This window comes from Bacillus rossius, chromosome 1 (assembly GCF_032445375.1).
Source record: "Bacillus rossius redtenbacheri isolate Brsri chromosome 1, Brsri_v3, whole genome shotgun sequence".
Taxonomy (NCBI): domain Eukaryota; kingdom Metazoa; phylum Arthropoda; class Insecta; order Phasmatodea; family Bacillidae; genus Bacillus; species Bacillus rossius.
This window is the reverse complement of record NC_086330.1, coordinates 331,295,697-331,312,880: the sequence shown is the minus strand read 5'-3', so window position 1 is coordinate 331,312,880 and position 17,184 is coordinate 331,295,697. Positions and strand designations below refer to the sequence as shown.

Genomic DNA, 17,184 nt, shown 5'->3' with positions numbered 1-17,184 from the left:
CTAGTGTTGTGCCCTGTTTTGCGGACACAAAGCGTTTATCAATTTGCTGACAGTTTAAATATATTTGTACTGTCGTTAAAATGAAGCAGATAACGTGCATCCGAGATCGGCCGCAGCGCACGGTACAGGGTGAGGGTGAGCAAGGGCGAGGGAACGGCCAACTACCATGTTCACACGCTGCGGCCGGAGGGTTTTTCCTGCATTGTATTAATAGTAATTAATATTTAATGGTATTTTATTTATTAAGTCATAATACACAAAATTGGGGGGGGGGGGGGGGGGGGAAGAAGAAAAACCTGCATAAGTCATCAACAATAGTTCACAAATTCAAGCCAGAAAAGATACCAAATCGGACTTCAAAAACTAAGCAAACATTATCAACCGATAGTAATCAAAATCAAGAGAAATCCAGCACGTAGCTTTGCCTTAACTGCGTACCACACTAGACACTCGCAAAAAGCTAAACGTAAACATGTTGCCACAAAAACCTTTATCTGCACCCTGCCAGCAAAGGGACGTGGAATAGGGGTTGTCAAGCGCTGACAGCGGTCGACAGGAAGTGGTATCTATTTTTAGATATAGCTGCCTACGGCAGTACAGCACTCGCCAAGAGAAACGCAGTAACACGCTACTCACCACAAGAAACTTATTTTCTGTCCGATTTTCTTCAGATTTTCGGGAATTATTTCACGGTTCCTCGAAATGGGGTTGTAATAGAGAGGTGATCGCAACAAAAAGGTTTTACTGTAGTATATAATTATCTTGCACTAAGTTACAAATACACTTGAAAGCTACATGCTTAGAGATGGTGATTTATAGCATTTAAAATAATGACATTTAGCATTTTGAATTTGAAATTTAGCTTTTTGTAGCATTTAAAAAACACAATTTAGCCAATTCTCTCATTTTACATTACTGAAGAAAAGTATATTTTTAAAAAAGAAACCGTTGCTTGCTGTTTTACCGACTTTTTTTCTTCAACCGACTTCTCGGTGAATCTTTTTGCAGTCTGATGTCCCTCGGATTTAATGTGCTTTTCAAGTAAATATTTTTTTTTTTTTCCATTCCAGACGGCGATTACATAAATTGCGCATTAAAATATTCGTATCACTTTCCTATAACTGTTCACTTTTGTATTCATTTATGCGATTGCGAATGGAAATGACGTTTCGTCCCATTTTTACCACGAGAAATAACAGTATACAACACATTCATGAGTATGCACGTTTTGGTAAACACGCAACATTCCACAGACTACACAAGAACGCTGCTTTCACGTGAAACACAGCCAGAAAATGGGACTTACAATTGTTAGCGCAACGAAGCAGAGATGTCACAATATGGTGGCCTAAAAACTTGTACTCTGCAAGATGACGGACAATCTTCCAGCTAGTTGTTCTTTGCTTTGTTTACAATCGCAAGGTACGGATGGCCATTCTACATTCAATATTTACGAACAATAGTAGTTGTAAATGACGTGACAATAAGATACTTGTGCTGAATACGCCATAAAATGATGGTTTCTTTTGATACTGAACTGAAACAAAATACAATCGGTAAATAAATTGTGTAGAGTGAAGACGAATCTACGTTTTATACCTTGATTTCACATTTATCTCGGAATAGTCTAGATTTCGCATTTTATAGCGGAAAAAATATAATTTAGCATATTTTAGCATCTATTTAGCAAAAACTAAAAATCACCATCTCTATACATGCTGTATCCAAGAATAGAGGAAAATCTAATATTGTAAACTTATAACTTAAAAGCCTATTTTTTAAATCCATCTCTTCATGCATAAAAATTTGTAATACATAAATCTTAAAATAAAATATAACAATACAGGGTGGCTAGCAAACCTGTAATGAATAATTCTGTCTTTCCAGGTTTGGGAAACATTTTTCTCTGACCTCTGACGGCAGTTACTTGTAGGCCTGTGCGAATACCAGTTTTTCAATGCGAAGCGAAGTGCGAAGCGAATACTTACTATTCGTGCGAAGCCAAATCGAATAGTAAATATTTTTTTCTGCTGTAATTTTAAATACTGAATTTTGTTACTCTAAAAATTTTTTAACTGCACATATGTAGTTAAACAAGTGAAAACAAAATGCAAGTTGCATATTGTTATATATTGGATTGGAAGGGATTGGTGAACCAACTCTAGACAAAAACACATGCTTCATCTGGCCATCTTGGCTACTGTCCTTTACTTCCTCTCATAGAGATACATCACAACATCTCCCTTTTTTCCAGTTCCTACATTCATTAGAATTTATCTATTTGTGTTTACAATTAATCCTGTAAATACACTGAACATACACTGATCCACTTCCTTCATAGACATACATCACAACATATCTATTTGTGTTTACACTTAATACTGTAAATACACTGAACATACACTGATCCACTTCCTTCATAGACATACATCACAACATATCTATTTGTGTTTACAATTAATCCTGTAAATACACTGAACATACACTGATCCACTTCCTTCATAGACATACCTCACAACTTCTAAGGTACATAGTCATTTAAGTACACTGGTGTTTTTATTACTCTTCCTGACCTTGACACTACTGTATTTTCTACTATGCCGTCCTCACGTCCTTTTCTAAAATCCCATTCTCTATAACCGTGCCCTTGTCCAACTTCTGTCTCATCAAACCCTTTAAAATCTACCATGTTACTATCCTCAAGAGGCTGTGTTGGTCTATTCTGAACTACATCATCCTGCATGTGTGGTTGATTATTTGATTGTTGATCTTCCTGAGCTTGCGGTATTTCCTCTCGTATCCTTTCAAAAGGTTTTCCCGTAAAATTATCCATTAGATGTCTCCGGTTCCTTTCAACTTCATACCCATTCTCTAAACACACCCGGTAACCCCTGGGTCTATCGAGAATTCTGACAATATTGCCCCTTTTCCATGCATCACCACATCTAACTCCTACATTGGTCCCTACCGCCAGTGGCTCTAGCTTCCTTGTTCCCCTGTTATAATATTTTTCCTGATTTTGTTGTTTGCCCAGTAAGTCCTGGTGTATGTCTGGCTGTTGCTGTGGCCGAAGCATGTCCGCTGAGTGTGGCATTAACCCCCTTAGTCGTCTACCAAACAACCTCTGAGCCGGTGATTGTAAGTGACTGTCGACCGGTGTGTTTCTGTATTCTAAGAGCGCCAGCATCACATCTCTACGGTCCTTCACTGCCTTTTTGAGCATATTTTTCACTGTTTGCACATACCTTTCCACAAGTCCATTTGACTGGGGGTACATAGGACTAGATGTCTTATGTGTAAAGTCCCAGTTGTGTGCAAATCCCTTAAACTCCTGTGAAGAAAACTGTGGCCCATTGTCGCTATAAAGTACCTCCGGTATCCCATGTCTCGCCATTATAGCTTTGCAGTGCCCCACTACGTGACCTGATGTGAGACTCGTTAACTGACTGAACTCAGGGTACTTTGAGTAGGCATCAATTACTAGTAGATAGTCCTTCCCCTTGAAATGTAGAATGTCTGCTGCTATTATTTGCCAAGGCCTACTCGGTATTTCTCTGCTGACTATCGGTTCCTTGGGACTCAGGTTCTGTACCTCCTTACATGTCGCACAGTTACTTACCCTATCTTCAATTTGCTTTGCCATTCCAGGCCAAAATATACACTCCCTGGCCCTCCATTTGCACTTTTGTATCCCCATGTGTCCATAATGAACTCTGTCTAAGAGATCCTGTCTCATACTCTGCGGAACTACTATCTGTTTGCCTTTAAAAATAACTCCCTCGTGTACTGTTAAATCTTCCTTGTATGACCAAAAGGGTCTTATGTTAGCTTCTACCTGTGTTCTCTCTTTAGGCCATCCATTCATTATGATGCCTTTAAGTGGGATCAAAGTCTCATCTCTCAAGGTTTCTAACCGTAGTCTTTCCCACATGTCCTGAGTTGCTTGTATGAAATGCACTACCATGCCCTGATGAGCTGCTATTTCCTGTTCGTGTAATTCTAGTTTGTCGTCTGGACCTCCTGCCCTTGATAACGCATCCGCGACTATGAGATCTTTACCCGGCACATATTTTAACGTTAAGTTGTAATTCTGCAATTTAATTCTCATTCTTTGTAATCTAAGAGGACATTTTTCGAGTGGTTTTTTGAATATAGCCTCCAACGGCTTGTGGTCCGTCTCTACTAAAACTTTGCGGCCATAGAGGTATTGATGAAATCGCTCACAGCCATACACAATTGCAAGGAGCTCTTTTTCTATTTGTGCGTAATTCTTTTGTGCAGGAGATAGTGATTTGGATGCAAACGCTACTGGGCCTTTAGATTGCATCAAAACCGCTCCTAAGCCGTTCTGTGACGCATCCACTGACAGCACTACCTCATCGTCATGATCAAAATACTGTAGGATAGGTGTGGAGGTCAAAAGTGTTTTTAAGTGTTCAAATCTTGTGTGGTGTTGGTCGTTCCATGACCAAACAACATTCTTTCGACACAACCCACGTAACGCATCTGTTTTTTCCGAAAGATTGGGTACAAATTTTCCCCAATAGTTGACCATTCCCAAGAACCTTTGTAATTCTGTCACGTTTTTAGGTTCCGGGAATTCTAAGATGGCCCTCACCTTATCCATATCTGTCCTAATGCCGTCTTTCCCAAATATGTGCCCAATATACCTGACTTCTGTAAGTCCAAACTTACACTTCTCTAGATTAAATGTAACATTCATTTGTTTTGCTCGTTTGAGAACTTGTTCCAACCTTCGATCATGCTCCGCTCTATCAACACCAAAAACTATAACATCATCTACATACACCTGTACTCCTTCCAGATCTTTGAACAATTGGCTGAAGACACTGTAAAAAATTTCCGGAGCACAGGTCAAGCCATACGGTAAGCGTGTAAACCGAAGTCTTCCATGTGATGGAGAATCAAATGTGGTTAGTTTTGAACTTTCATCTGTGAGGCCTATTTGCCAAAAACCCCTATTTGCATCCAATGTGCTGAAATACTGAGCTCCTTTCATTTTTACAGTGACTTCCTCAAATGTTGGCATTCTGCAGTGTTCTCTCATAGTTGCTGCATTTAAAGACTGTGGGTCAAGACAAACCCGTATGTCCCCTGATGGCTTCCTTACAATTACTATAGGATTGAGCCAATCTGTTGGCTCCTCTACTTTCTCCACTACCTTAAGTTTGATCATCCTATTAATCTCCTCCCTCAACTTATCATGGAGTGCGAACGGTATTCTCTGAAATACGGCCGCTGGTGCCTTACTACCCTCTCGTAGCACTAAGGTACGTGGATGAACTTTTATCTCTCCAAGACCCTCAAATAAATTTTTATATTGTGAAAGCAGACTTGTGATGTGTGGGTCTTGGTGAGCTCCTACGAGTTCCACCCTTTGAAGTATTTGTAATTGTTGGATGCCCGTCAACCCAACTATAGGTACGGAATTTTTTACTCTCGTAACCTGGAACTCTAGTACCCCTGATTGTCCTCGTGGCGTATGACAATGTAAGAAACACTTGCCTATCACAGGTATTTCAGTACCCGCATAACTTTTGAGTTTAACATTTGACGTGAGCAAGGCATCACTTCTCTTTTGTAATGTAAGAAAGGTTTCCTCAGGTAAAACATTAACCTGAGCTCCTGTATCTACTTTGAAGTTGACATAATGATTAGGTGACACTTTCAATTTACAAAACCACTCAGTTTCCATGTCACCAATTTTACACTCTCTAGATTGAACATCCATTACTTTACCATGCACATTACACTGTCCTTGTCTTTCACCTGTAACCTCGTCCGACTGATTGGTAGTAATGCACCCTAACATCAGATCATTCACACAATGAGCATCAGTCCCCTGTCTGTTTATTTCATGAACAGATTTAGATCTACAAACTCGTGCAAAGTGTCCCCGTTTGTTGCATTTTCTACATATTTCCTTGAACGCCGGACAACTAGAGTTTGTATGTTGCAGTCCGCACCTCTGACACCCTTGCTCTACATAGTTATGTTTATTGTACATACCTTCGCTGCTAGGATAATACTCTCTGTGTCCAAAGGTTGCCTTACTTGTAGGAAACCTCTGCTTCCCGCCACGTCCACGCTGATAGCCATTGCCTTTGGAGTGGTGAATGTTGTTGGGCAGGTGTTGCTTGTTGTTGTACTGTCCAGCCCTATATCCATCTGTATTCCTTTGTGTATGTAGCCTCCCCTGGTGTTCGTCTCTCTTGGTAGAGGTGTCCTGTCTTCCTGCTTCTGCATAGCTGCTCGTGTAAACTTCATGCACCGCTTCCTTTTTGTCTATAGCTTCCAATAACTCCTGCGTTTGTTCTGCCGCTTTGCATATCTGTACCGCCTTTGCGAGGGTCATATTTGGTTCTCTTAATAACCTGTCTTTTAGACGCGTGTCACGTACTCCGCACACGATTCGGTCTCTTATCATGTCATCTCGTAGGCCTTCGTAACCACAATTAGCACTAAGTCGCCGGAGTGCAGTTATAAAAGAGTCAAACGTTTCACTTTCCTGTTGTACACGATTATTAAACTTGTGCCGATCAACAATCTGATTGGTCTTTGGAAGAAAGTATGATTCCAGACTCTGCAAAACTGTTTTATACTCCTTCCTGTTTTTCTCGGATACATCCAGTGTATAATATAGGTCTTGCGCCTCTTCACCAACCACATGTAATAAAGTGGCTATTTTTACCTCTTCACTCTTGCTCTCGCCCCCTGTGGCTGTCATGTAGATCTGGAACTGTTGTTTCCACCGTTTCCAATTAACCGCCAGATCCCCATCAAAGCTAAACGGTCTCTGTGGTTTTAGCCCGTCCATCTCTTGTTTGGGTTATGTTCACTTCACCGTCGTCATTACCGTACCGTCCATTGGATTGGAAGGGATTGGTGAACCAACTCTAGACAAAAACACATGCTTCATCTGGCCATCTTGGCTACTGTCCTTTACTTCCTCTCATAGAGATACATCACAACACATATTGGTAGGTAATTTTATTAAAATTAGTAATAGATTCAATATACTGACTATTCACAAATCCACATATTGCTACTGAAAGTAAAGGTAATCCTATATTGCTTTTGCTTATAAAAATTACTGAATAGAAATTACAGATTCTTAAGCAACATTGAGTATAAGAATAATATAAGAAGCCAACATAATCCTCTAAAAAATTTTTTCACTTCCAAACTAAACAATACAACTGAAAATTTCAACATACTAATTTCTCACTGCAATTATTTATAGTGAAACACATGTACCTAACCTCATTACTTTTTGTATATTAGGAATAAAATTTAAGTAGCATAAATAAATAACACTCAAATGGAACAATAATAAATTAACTTGTAGCCTTGCAGTTGCAATTTAACAATTTAAAAAAAAAATACAATACATATTAAAAATTATAGCCATACATTACTCTGCTAATACTAGTTTTACATTGCCAAAATACACACGAGTATATTTTTAAAGGACATCACACAGTTTTCTTATGCTTCAAATTAGCATGTAAAAATACTAGCTGTTCCACATGTTCGGGCAAGAGACTTTCCCTACGGCTGCTGACCACATTTCCTGCAGAAGAAAAAAGTCTCTCTGACGATACCTGAGTTGCAGGAATACCCAGGTATTTAACAGCAATCTGTGCTAGGTGAGGATATTTGTTTCTGCCTTCAATTTTCCACCAGTGAAGGGAATCATCACCTCTGTTAAGACGTGGTTCTTTGAGGTATCTTCTCACTTCCTCCGATTCATCTATGTCGACTTGATTAGGAATAGAATCTAGGACACACCACAAACTTGATGCTGTACTCTGAGAGGATGTAGGTACATCTTGAGGTAACTTATTTTCTTTTGGCAATAGTCTGAGTGCAGAAATCAGTGTAGCCTGTGCTTCTGTGTCAGAAATTAACACACCCTTGAACCTTGGATCTATTAACATTGAAATACGATTCACTGACTCCATAATAAAATTTTGGAATCTGGATTTCAAAAATTTTATTAACGCTCTTGCAAATGTTACTCCATCTTTCTTCTGGCGAATATGCAGCTCAAGGTTAGCCAACAAGCAGTGCAAAATTGGGATTACCATTGATGATGTAGTGTTCGCATCACGCGAAATAATTGACTGTACAAACAACGACTGCAACGGATTGCGTTACGAGACGAAAAACAATGGTGAGCGGGCCCGATAGCCACACTTACCATCACGAAAACACACGATGAACTGACTTCCTGACGGAAGTTCGACGCGCTGCCAACCTTGGACGCGTTGCCAACTCTGGAACCATGGTGGCCAACTGTGAAGGGGTGGCGCTGCTACTTGTGCAGCGCGGGAATTCAAATGTTCGAATGTTCAGTCTCGAATTTGTTGCACAAGTAAAATCAGCAAAAGTACTTAAATACCTATGTACACTATACACACTCCAAACATTCCGCCCACCTTGAAATGACCCATTTCAACACTACTCAAGAGGCAATGGGCACAACTTCACTACAGGGCGTTTTAGACTCCCAGAGGTGGTACGCACTGTAGCGACCCTAGGCACACCATCAGATCCAGGATGAAGATGCAGGACACGTCCCAACTTCCATTGCAGGGGAGGTACTCTATCTTCCTTTATCAACACCAATTGGTTTGGTGTGAGAGCTATCGTTTGATCTTGCCACTTCGAACGCTGCTGCAGTGTGTGCAGATATTCGCGGTGCCACCGGTGCCAAAAGTCCTGATGCAACCGCGATACTAGTTGCCAACGCTGCAGTCTGTTAAGTTGTACCTGTTCCGATTCGGGTTCAGGATGCGTAACCAGCGGCTCCATGGTCAAGAAGTGTCCTGGGGTGAGAGCACGCAGATCATTGGGATCGGAACTTAATGGACAAAGTGGCCTAGAATTCAGTATGGCCTCCACTTGGACCACGACCGTGTAGAGTTCCTCAAAGCTGAGAATCTGTTCACCAATGACCCGATTTAAATGTGACTTGAACGCCTTAACTGCAGCCTCCCACAAGCCTCCGAAATGAGGAGCGGCTGGAGGGTTGAAGTGCCACCTCACTCCAAAGGGAGCCAAACAATCCACTATGGTCTGCTGATGCGATGAGGATGACAACATGCGTTGCAGTTCTGTCAGCTGGTTGTGGGCTCCAACAAAGTTTGTCCCGCAATCGCTATAGAGGTCAGAGGATCTCCCTCTGCGGGCGATGAAACGTTTGTATGCAGCAAGGAACACCTCAGTCGACAGGTCAGACGCCAATTCCACATGAACCGCCTTAGTGGTACAACATACAAATATACACAGATAGGCCTTTAACAGAGTGACCTTGCGCACACGAGCCAGTTTTATGAAAAAGGGGCCAGCGTAATCCACGCCGGCCTTCGAAAATGGTTTCACTTGCTGGACTCTCATGGCCGGGAGACTTCCCATGAGGGGTGTGAAAGTGGGTGGCTGTGCCTTGAAACACTTCAAGCAGCGGTGAACACAGCTGGTGATTGCCTGCTTATCTGAGAGAATCCAAAATTTCTCTCTAAGAATACTTTGAAGTGCTTGTATCCCGGGATGTTGATTGACGTTGTGATAGTGTTGTATAATCCTGCTCGTCAAGGGGTTTGATTTAGGAAGCAAGGCCGGGTGTTTGTGTTGAAACGGGAGCTTCGACTGGTCAAGCCTGCCACCCACCCTAAGAAACCCATCAGAGTCGAGGAAAGGATGAAGCTTCCGTATCTGTGGTGAGGTTCGCTTATTCTTTCTCAAAGAGGCCAGGTCATCTTTGAACACCATTGACTGAACTCGAAGTATCCAGAAATTTAAGGCAGTCTCCAACTCACGAGGACACGGGGTCCCTGATTCACGAGCACTTTGTGAGTGACGACAATTAGCAACAAAACGCAGAATATAGGCAGTCACTCTCAGTAACTTCATTAGACTGCTGAAACGTTCGACCAGTGACTCAATGTCTTCAGTATACAGAATAGTTGCCAATGCCAACGACTTCTTCTCCTGTTGGACCAAATCGGAAATGTCACTACACAAAGCACTTGCAGGCCATTCATCTGCAGGTAACGTCAACCATGCAGGGCCTGTCCACCAAAGGTGGTGGTCAAGTATCTGGGCAGGTAACAATCCACGTGAGCCACAGTCAGCAGGGTTGTGTTCTGAACGCACGTGCCTCCACCAACTTGAAGGGGTCAGGTCCTGAATCTCACTAACCCTATTTGCCACAAATGTTTTTAACTCATGAGATGAAGAGTGGATCCACGCTAGGGCTACTTGTGAATCAGTCCAGGCAACAATGGAGGTGAATTCAAGTTCCATTCCATGCACATTTATCATGTGACGAAGCAACCGAGACAAGAGAAGAGCTCCACACAACTCCAACCGAGGTAGAGACTGGGCCTTGACAGGGGCTACTTTAGATTTGCCAGCGAGCAGGTGTACCGTGATTGTCCCATCAACATCAACCACACGAAGGTAGACACTTGCTGCATAACCCAATTCTGAACTGTCTGAAAATCCATGAAGTTGATAGGAACAGCCCTGTTTTCCCCTGACAAGGCGAGAGATGTTGAGTGCAGACAGAAGAGGGAGCTGGCTGTTGAACTTGTTCCAGCTGTCTAATATGTTTGGTGGTGGTTTTGCATCCCAGTCGAGATTTTGAACCCAAAGGACTTGAATGAGACATTTTGCAAACATGCTGATAGGTGTCAACCAACCGAGAGGATCGAAAATCCTTGCCACATTCGATAAAATTGTCCTTTTTGTCGCAGGGCAGGCGCTGGCTCGGACCTTGTATGAATATGTGTCGGAGGTGGGGTTCCACTGTAGTCCCAGTACCTTGATTACAGTGCAGCTGTCCTGATCCAAGGCTAACGGTTGGAGGGTTTCAATATCCTCAGCAGGAAGCCAATTCAGGAGTGTCGGATGGTTGCTCATGAATTTTCGGAGTTGAAATCCCCCTTTCGCTAAAAGCTTGATGAGCTCTTGCTGCATGGCCACGGCAGAGTCCACAGACGGCGCACCCGTAACAACATCGTCCACATAAACATCCGACAACAACACTCGAGAGGCAGTGGGAAATTGTTCTCTCTCATCTTCAGCCAGCTGCTTAAGAGTGCAGAGTGCCAAGAATGGGGCTGAAGACACTCCATAGGTCACAGTTTTCAGCCTGTAGTCCTGGACTGGAGCTGCGTCACTAGAGCGCCACACAATACGTTGATAATCCTGATGATGACGATGGACATGGATCTGGCGATACATTTGTTTTACGTCTGCGGTGAAAACTACAACATGTAAACGAAAGCTCAATAGTAGATTAAAAATATCTTGCTGCAATTTTGGCCCTGTTAACAAAGTATCATTAAGCGACACACCTGTGGAACTCTTGGCTGATGCATCAAAAACAACGCGCACCTTTGTAGTGGAGCTGTCTGGTTTCACGACAGCGTGGTGAGGTATATAGAAGGCATGGGCACAGTCCATTTCTGTCTCAGCGACTCTTTCCATGTGGCCCATCGCGAGATAATCCTCCATAAACTCGGAATACTTCTGCTTGAGGGCAGGGTCCCCTTTGAGACGTCTTTCCAGGCGAAGCAAACGATTAATGGCTTGAGGTCTAGAGGACCCTAACTCTGGCTCAGGCTGACAAAACGGTAACGCAACGCTGTACCGGCCGGTCTCATGCCTTGTGTAAGACTTCACAAACAGCTCTTCACAGTGTACATCCTCGGGAGACTGATGCTTCACAAGGGGAAATTCTTCAATCTCCCAAAACCTTCTCATGACATCAGGTAATGCGGGATGAGAGGTCACCAGCGAAACACAAAGGGATGTCATGTTGGTTGAAGTCTGTTCAATTTCCACCTTCCCCATCAGGATCCAACCTAGTACAGAGTCTAGAGCCACTGGAGACCCATCAATCTTTCCACCTTTCATTAAATACGGAACCAGGTCAGCACCAATAAGTAGGTCGACTGGACCAGGAGTGTCAAAGGCAGGATCAGCAAGGTGCAAGTGTGCCACAGATTTACGAACCCTATCAGACAACTTTGTACCTGGCACGCTACTGGTTATACGAGGAAGCACAAAAACATCCAGCGCAAACTGAGACGCTAAGATGCCAACTGGTGTGATAACAACTGAAACATAGGATTTGGCCACATTGACAGGGGTGTTGGATAAGCCCTGTATGGGCAAATGCGTCCCCCTTTTAGTTAACCGCAGGTTCTGAACACACTTCTCTGAAATGAAGCTAGCTTGGCTAGCAGTGTCAAGCAGTGCCCGAACAACAAATGGTGTACCAGTGCGGTCGAGGATGTTTACCTGAGCAGTTGACAACAGGACAGTCTTAGAACAGCTCAGGGCTGCGGCGGTAACGGCAACTGTCGCAGAATTAGCTTCTGTTGACAAAGCGTTGAAGCCTTCTGGAGATGTACAGCTGCCTTCGGGAGGTTGCTGCTTAAAATGTAACAAAGTATGGTGGCGAGCTCCACAATGACGACATGCTGACGATGGACAAACTTTGGCTCGATGTGCAGGCGAAAGACAATTCAAGCACAGATCCTGTCTTTTCACAATGGTATACCTATCTTTAGGGTCACTTTGATTAAACTTACTGCATTTTACAAGAGCATGTGGGCCACCACACAGACCGCAGGTCTGTGAGGAGCTGACTAAACTATTCAGCGCTTGACCACGAGATTGCTTCCAGCCAGCGAATGGTGGAGAAGATTTTCTCATGGGCGGCTGCAGTCCTGACGACTTGCCACGCGACTGAGCAACAGCCTCCTGAGCGCGACAGTGCTTTTCCAAAAACTTTACGAAATCACTCACTGTAGGGAACTCATTAGTAAGCGACATTTCCCACTGTGTCTGAAGACAAGAATCTAAGCGCTTGCATAGGATAGGAAGCAGGATCAAGTCCCACTGAGTCACTGGCACATCCAGTGCCGTCAGGGCAGAAATGCTCTCAGTGATGTTTGTCAACAATTGGCGTAGTGCTTTAGGTGAGTCAGAGGTAACAGCTGGTGCGTGCAAGAGTGCATCTACGTGTATTGCCACGACAAGTCGCTTATTTTCATACCGCCCTGCGAGTAGCTTCCAGGCCACATCAAAGTTGGCATTGGACATAGTCAAGGAACTGATCATCCCTAAAGGCTCTCCACTGAGGGCAGATCTCAGATAGGCTAACTTTTCTACAGGGGAAAGCTCACTATTATTGGTGATAAGTGTACTGAACAAGTTCGAAAAGTTGGGCCATTGCTGTGGACTACCATCAAAACTTGGAAGTGATATCTTCGGCAGGGCCACCCGTGGTTTGCTCACCTGAGACTGTGGTTGGCTGGAGGGCTGTACCTTTGAGTCCTCTATGCCGGCTACAGCGGCCCTGATTTGGAAGTATTTATCATCGAAAGCTTCCATGCGAGAAGCGTGCTCAGCTACGTCCACATCTGTTTCGCCGATGGCTGCTTCCACCGCGACGCAGTCAACTTCGAACTGCTCCTTTATGTTTTCCAAGTCGCGCACTGTTGCAAGAAATAAGTTTCTTTGCGAGGGGTCCTCACGCGCGCTTTGAGAAAGGTCAAATGCCCGCTTCAGGCGACTCTCTGCGATGCGCACGCGTATCAGCTGACGTGCGACGTGCCGCGCACGTCTATAATCACGAAGCCGTCAGCCCCTTCCTTCCTAAACACGTGTGCGCGCCGCCGCCACTGACGGCCGCGACAGCAGTCACCGTCCGGCCACCACCGCGTCGCCGTTGCCAGGGCAACCACGCCGCGTCCTTGGTTGCCATGCCAACCAGCTGGGTGCGCGCGCACACTCCTACCGGCCGCCACCCCTCGCCTACCCCTCTCTCGCCAGGCCAGCCGAGTGCGCGCGTAGCTTCCCCCTCCTCACCCAGCACCGCCTACTGGCCGCCACCCCTCGCCTACCCCTCTCTCGCCAGGCCGAGCGGGTGCGCGCGCAGCCTCCCCCTCCTCACCCACCTCCGTCTGCCCAGCCGCCTCCACCCGCCTTCCCCTCACCCACCAAGCCGAGGTCCGACCAAGTCACGTAGGCCGGCTGGAATTCCTGGAAGCGCCCGTGATTCTTGGAACCCTCGGCCCTTCCTACGTCACGCCCTGGCCCTCAGGAGGGGTATATAAGGCTGGCCTTTGGGCCAGGAAGTCAGTCGGTGCCCTCGAGGCACCACTGGCTGCCGAGCCTCGCTCACCGCGCCTTCAACCGCTCACCGCGCCTTCGCTGGCAGCCGAGCCTGCCAGCCAAGGGCAGAAGACCGACAACCGAGTCCGTGAGTTAGTGTGTATCGGGAGGCTGTCGGTACGAACCGCGAGTGTGCGTAATAAACCCGTACCGCATATCGGAGAGTATCCTTTCGGGGTGAGGGAGAACCTCGGGGACCTATCCAGCCAGCCAGCCAGCCAGTCCGCCAGTCCGCCAGCCAGCCAGCCAGCCAGCCAGCCAGCCAGCCAGCCAGCCAGCCAGCCAGCCAGCCAGCCAGTCGAGCAGCCAGCCTGCCTGCCAGCCAGCAGGTCAGCCCTACTACTGCAGGAAAAGGGAGACCGCAGCAAGTAAGTGGGCATCAGCCGAGGGACACTGGGAGCCACTTTCAGGGCATCCCAAGGTGGGGGAAAATCCTACCTACCCCTCTTAGGAACCTCCAGCCAGAAGTTACTCGCGCCAGTCAGGCCGCTCCCTTCTTATTCAGGCAGCACAGTAAATATTGGACGCAGGGAGGGGACTCGCTCCAGTACGAAGCCACCTTACCTCGCGACACAGCGCTGACCGTTTATCCGCCATAGTAAATAGTCACGTAGTACAATGACTCAACACATAACCTAAAACACCACCACGTGAAAAGTATGCCGGTAAATGCTACCTCGGTGACGCACGAGTAACTACAGCGGAGACAAGCTCAACGTTCAACGAAGCACAAAAGGTTAGAGAAAATTACATACCCAAGAAATTCGCCCTACACACAAAAACGTTCACCATGCGGCACACGACACGCCGAAACAACGAAAGCGACGCCGGCACAAATAGATCCGGCCCGGAGGACCAAATGTTCGCATCACGCGAAATAATTGACTGTACAAACAACGATTGCAACGGATTGCGTTACGAGACGAAAAACAATGGTGAGCGGGCCCGATAGCCACACTTACCATCACGAAAACACACGATGAACTGACTTCCTGACGGAAGTTCGACGCGCTGCCAACCTTGGACGCGTTGCCAACTCTGGAACCATGGTGGCCAACTGTGAAGGGGTGGCGCTGCTACTTGTGCAGCGCGGGAATTCAAATGTTCAAATGTTCAGTCTCGAATTTGTTGCACACGTAAAATCAGCAAAAGTACTTAAATACCTATGTACACTATACACACTCCAAACATGTAGCATATTTTTCCCCACTCATTTCATCAGTGGCCTCTGCAAGAGGTTTTAAAATCTCAACAATACCTTCTGCTTGCTTCCACTCTGACACAGAGAGCATTTCTGTACTGTTTGAATCTGCATGTTCGGCCACCATAGCAGGTCTTATCTGAATCAGCCGCTTCAGCATAGCAAACTCAGAATTCCAACGTGTGTCCACATTTTGGATAACCTCCAGTTTTTGTATGTTCATCTGTTCTTGAAGTTTGTGCAGTCGTTTCCTTGCAGAACTACTGCGTCGGTAATGACCAACAATAGCTCTTGCTTTGGAAAGGAGTGTTTGTGTACCTGCACATTCTTTTTTTGCATCTTCAATGGCTAATTGAAGCGAATGGGCAAAACAATTTCGGGCATTTTCATGAAATAGTGATGAACATGCTAATTTATAGTTTGCAGCATTGTCAGTGATGCAAAAAATGGGTATAGTGGCATTTTCAACAGAAATACCCCAGTCACATAAAACTGATTTAATTGCTGTAGCAATGTTGACACTTGTGTGAGATTCCTGAACTACAATATTGCTCATGGCAAATGAAACCAGGGAAAAATCGGGCCTGAGGTAGTGGCACGTCAGACTGATGTAACTGTCATTGGAACGAGAAGTCCAGCCATCTGATGTTAATGATAAGGCTGACAGTGATGGAAAGTCTGCAACAAGCATTGACTGAAGTGCCTGTTTAGTTTCTTCGTAGAGGGCCAGGACATAGTGTTCGGAAAATGTGGTCCGAGAAGGTACTTGGTAAGTTGGTGCTACGTGCCGGTTGGCCATCAGTTCTTTGAAACCTTGACCTTCTACGAAATCGTATGGCAACAACTCTGTTGCCAACATTTTTGTAATTTGTTTCGTAATGGACTGAGCTCTGGGGTCACTTGGTGGCATTTTTGTGGATTTCATTAATACTTGTGAAATGGTCGGCTGCTGCAAGCTTGTTTTAGTAGCTTGTTCGGGATTTGGTTTTAATGTTGAGGTCTCTTTCTTATCTTGCATCATGCGATGGTATAATGCTGCATGTTTAGCCTGCAAGTGATTTTGCAATGTAGTGGTTGTACCTGTAACCGAACCACAACATAAAGGTACTTATATGTGTGGTGTGTGTATTAAAAAATAAATAATATATAGAGAAATTATTTTCTATATTTTTTGTTAATATGGTAGATAACATGGTAGTTAACATGGTAGATAGTTAAACTTTAAGACGTTAAGAATAAATATGGACTTGTATAATTCGCTGCCATTTTCACTAAGCATATAAAATAATACTCAAATTGAAATTAAAACAAAGAATGTTGTAATGTTATTCCTATATTGATTTTAAAATGCTCTTTACCGTTAACAGCCTAGTCTGGATAGTCAATCGAGTCTCAAACCTTCACCCAGCTTCCCCATAAAGTCTCTGCTTGTTTTATTTAAATACAGGCCTACACGTCCCTTTTCCTAACCTCTAAATCCATTCAAATTGTAAGTCAATAAATTTCCCATACATTATTTCTCCTTTTGAAATAATTGTATAAAGGCATTGGTTTGTTAACTCCAGTCCACCTCGGCGAATTATATCATATGTACACGCGTTTCAATTACTCCGTTTGAATTTCTCCAGACATTGTTTAAAATAGGTTAGAGTAACTAAAACGGGACATCTAGGTTACAGTAATTAAAACTGTATATTTCCGTCAAGTTTGAATTAATAAACTTTCGGTTTGGACAGGTAGCACAAGTTTTATTTAAAACAACTTTAGCA

The 17,184-nt window shown here is 44.4% G+C and overlaps 1 protein-coding gene across 4 annotated transcripts in view; it reads right to left on the bottom strand.

Moving 5' to 3' along the window:
* Positions 1–17,184, bottom strand: part of LOC134528048 (terminal nucleotidyltransferase 4B-like) — a 72,876-nt gene that overhangs the window by 14,158 nt on the left and 41,534 nt on the right. The window contains exon 1 of one of the 4 annotated variants that reach the window (XR_010074336.1): positions 637–7,119. The exons of the other annotated variants lie outside the window; for them this stretch is intronic. The gene's annotated coding sequence lies outside the window, so the exon portion shown is untranslated. Of the gene's footprint in view, positions 1–636; positions 7,120–17,184 lie in introns of those variants that run through there. 4 annotated transcript variants of the gene reach the window in all.